Source organism: Lactuca serriola, chromosome 3 (assembly GCF_051521515.1).
Source record: "Lactuca serriola cultivar US96UC23 chromosome 3, Lser_US96UC23_V15, whole genome shotgun sequence".
NCBI classification, from domain to species: Eukaryota; Viridiplantae; Streptophyta; class Magnoliopsida; order Asterales; family Asteraceae; genus Lactuca; species Lactuca serriola.
This window is the reverse complement of record NC_136410.1, coordinates 239,403,601-239,408,084: the sequence shown is the minus strand read 5'-3', so window position 1 is coordinate 239,408,084 and position 4,484 is coordinate 239,403,601.

The following is a 4,484-nucleotide window of genomic DNA, read 5'->3' as shown; positions in this document are numbered from 1 at the left end:
GGACGTCATGTACAGTATCACAACAGTGTAATATAATAAACAAGCAACAACATCATCCATTGCATTATAAGTAAAGTTTAATACATGTGTGTTCATTCATTGTAATAAGACACCAAAAATATACAATCAAAATAAAAGACGAGACTTGTCTGCTCCGTCTTCTCAAAACCTGGCCTCCGTACCTGTCTACTGATGACCTGAGAATACAAGTTATTTTGAAAGCGAGTATCAGCTTTAAAGCTGGTGAGTTCATAAGTATATAAGTTTCATTGCCTTGTTTGTGAAAATCTGTTATGAAAGCCATGTAAACCTTTAAATGAAAATGTTGAGGTAAGTATGAAATCCCTAGAAAAACCCTTATTTTCTATAAGTATGAAATGTAGCCTTCTACCAAGACCCGAATGTTCTGTACGTATGAAGTGTAGTCTTATACCAAGACTCGAATGTTTTCTAAGTATGAAGTGTAGTCTTCTACCAAGAGACGAATGTTTTGTAAGTATCAAGTGTAGTCTTCTACCAAGACCCGAACGTTTTGTATGTATGAAGTGTAGTCTTCTACCAAGACCCAAATGTTTTGTAAGTATGAAGTGTAGTCTTCTACCAAGACCCGAATGTTTTGTATGTATGAAGTGTAGTCTTCTACCAAGACCCGAATGTTTTGTATGTGTGAAGTGTAGTCTTCTACCAAGACTCGAATGTTCTGTATGTATGAAGTGTAGTCTTCTACCAAGACACGAATGTTCTGTAAGTATGAAGTGTAGTCTTCTACCAAGACCCGAATGTTTTGTACGTATAATGATAGTTTTTCCTTTCTATTGACTAGTACTAGAGCACTTAGTCTAACTCCTCGTTTATGTGAAAGTAATCACAAAATAAAGTAAACAGGGAAAATATAATCATGTAAGTGTTATTGTCTTGGGTTACCAGGACAAACACGACATCGCTGAAGCGAAAGATAGACCCTATGGAACATCCGAAGAGTGCCCCCTCATCCTCTGTAGCAGCAGCAGGGTGGAGGGATGGTTAGTCCCGTCACTGACTACTAAACAAGTGACAACCTTAGACATCTGTAGACGTTCATTGACCACTGGTGCTAATCAGTGGGATTAGGAATGGTAAGTCCTGCCGAAACATCCCATTGAACCGGGATAGGAAAGACAATTTACACAGTAAGTACTAATAAATCATCCTCTTAATTCTAAGTACAAGTATCCAAGTAAGTAAATACGGGATAATGCACCTATGAAGAAGTGTTCCCGTATGGTATTCATGTAAGTGCGTTCATGTAACAGGTAAGTATATGTAAACATATTCATGTATCATATAATCCTAAGTACGTGTACTCATGTATCATATAAGGCATTAGTATAGACTCATGAATGAACTGACTCTTGTGTGACTCCTTGTAATAGAAGTAATGTTTGATATCTTCCCATTATCCCTATGATAATCTACTGTAATATAACTAGTTGATCATGTAAGTTTACACACTCTTACTACTCAAGGGTGTGAGAAACTAAATGCAAGGTGCAAACTATAACATCAATACATATATAAGAATATAAGTGTACATGCATAGTTTAGTTCAAGAATGTAAAATGGTTTTGTAAGACATCTTATGGGTTTTGAACACTAATTAACAGTGACTTGATGTCATTTGAATAAACATTTCAAAAGTTAAAACATATGGTAACAATGTGCTTTTAAGATGTAAAACCATTTCATGCATCACATTTTGTAGCATGTGAAATTCGTTAACTGACAAACACAGTTATAAAATACATATCAATGATTTAATAACATGTTTGTTTCTACTTGTATCCCACCCCCCATTAAAGCATTTAAAATCATTTAAAACATTGATTAGGGGTATGAGCTCACCTATAGTTGGTGATTGGAATGATCTGAACGGTATAGGATGGCTAGGTGTCAAGCGAGGACTTGTGCACACACTACGATCCTAATGAACATATAATCACACATATATGCACTCAATTAGACTCAAAAGACTTATTGATAATGTTTAAGACATCCTAGACATAGATAACACTTTATATAAGTGTTTTAAGTCGTAAGGACTTCATCTAAGCTATTGTGGGACAGGGTACTTGTGTTTAGGGTTTCCAAAAGACCCTATATGAGAGTTTACTCTCCATAAACCATCACACATGTAGTTTACGGTTGTAAACTCTTGAGTTTACGGCCGTAAACTCCCAAACATGTGTGTTTGGTGTGTTTTGAAGTCCCAAATGCTTTCTAGAATTATCCTAACTTAGTGGCTAAGTCCTTGGAAGGGTTTAAGGTCTAGAAGTACTCCAAATACGAGTTTACGACCTCAAGGCCATTTCCCCTTGGAGTTTATGGCCGTAAACTCCCTTGGGGTGTTGTTTTTGTTGTTTTCAAGCCTCTTGCTTTTGAAGGACATGCTCTAGATAATTGGTTAAGGCAAATGAGGACCCTAGGCACACTTTGGTGCCATTCCTTTGAGTTTATGGCCCAAGAGCATTCTCTTGGCCGTAAACTCTCTTTGATAAATGATTTTGGTGAGTTTTGGTCCTTCATTTTAAGTGGAACAATTTCTTGTAAATGTCTAGGGCTTTAGGTGAAATGAAAACACCCTTTATGTCCATTTATATGGAGTTTACAGCCTATGAGAGTTCTGGGCTGTAAACTCACTTTCATTTGTGTCATTTGATGTGTTTAAGACCTTATACCACTTGGGAAAATAGTCTAGATGCAAGCCTTAAAGTCCTAGTGTCCTCAAAACACCATTTTAGTGTTAGGAAATGGAGTTTACGGCCTAAGAGAGTTCTGGGCCGTAAACTCCCAATCTTGGGTGGATTTGTGTGTGTTTTCTTGTCCCTAACATGCATACATAATGGTCTAAGGCTTTATCATAGCACAAATGTCGGTTTTGGCTTCGTTTCGGGAGTTTACCGCCCAAGAACACCTTGCGGAGTAAACTCCTAGATCTAATGATTTAGCCATCTAAATCATGTTATAAGCATCTAATAAGCATTCTAATACTACTAGAAAAGGGTACTCACAATCTGGGATAAAAACCCGAAGATCCGTCAGAGAGAAAATGGCTTTTCTCTAGTTGGAATTGTGAATAATGAATTAATTTAATTCAGAAAACTATTTATAGTCCTGAATTATTTTGACAGAAAATATTTCTATTCTCGAACTTGGACTGAAACATTATGAAACTTGAAATGTTCAAATTTCACAAACCCAGGAGCATCCACTCTCCTGATATTTCATGAAGTGTAAACCCTAATGTACACAAACTTGTTCGGAAAAGTCTGAAAATCACTGAAATTGGACTGGCTTCTATTGAATAGATATTGTTCGTACAATTGGAAATTTCGGGTTGTCACATCATCCCCCCGTTAGAAGGAATTTTGTCCCGAAATTAGAATTTAAGCAAGTAAGAAATTACACATAATTAACCGAAAAGATGAGGGTATTTCAGTTTCATCTGATCCTCACGTTCCCAAGTGAATTCCGGTCCATGCTTTGAGTTCCAGCGCACCTTCACTATCGGGATACGGCTCTGCTTTGTTTGCTTGACCTCTCGGTCCATGATCTCTACTGGTTCCTCCACGAAGTTGAGGCTCTCGTTGATCTCGATCTCGTCGAGTGGAATAACAAGAGTCTCGTCAGATAGGCACTTTTTCAAGTTTGACACGTGGAAGGTAGGATGTACGTTACTGAGTTCTTTCGGTAGATTGAGCTTGTAAGCCACAGGGCCGATTCTTGAGAGAATCTCGAAAGGCCCTATGTATCTTGGCTTGAGCTTCCCACGGTTTCCAAAGCGTATCAAGCCCTTCCAGGGTGAGACCTTCAGTAGGACTCGGTCGCCCACCTAGAACTCCAATGGTTTCCTACACTTTTCGGCGTAGCTTTTCTGTCGGTCTCTAGAGGCTTTTAATCGTTCACGAATTTGAACGATCTTCTCTGTTGTTTCCCGAATGATCTCCGGACCTGTGAGAGTGCTTTCGGGAACTCGTCCCTTAGCTAACTGGGTATCACCCACTTCAGCCCAGCACAGAGGGGATCTGCACTTTCAGCCATAGAGGGCCTCGAATGGAGCTGCCTTTATGCTCGTGTGATAACTGTTGTTGTAGGAAAATTCAACAAGGGGTAAATGAGTATCCCAAGCTTTTCCAAAGTCTATCACACAGGCGTGCAACATATCTTCTAAGGTTTGGATAGTCCTCTCACTTTGCCCGTCGGTCTGTGGATGGTAAGCTGTACTCATGTCCAGCCTAGTTCCTAGGGAATTTTGTAATGACTGCCAGAACCTCGAAGTGAATCTACTATCTCGGTCTGAGATGATAGATAAAGGAACACCGTGCAGCCATACAATCTCCCTAATGTAAGTTCTGGTAAGTTTCTCCATCTTGTCTGTTTCCTTGATCGGTAGGAAGTGTGCAGACTTGGTCAGTCTATCGACGATGACCCATATGGAATCAAGTCCA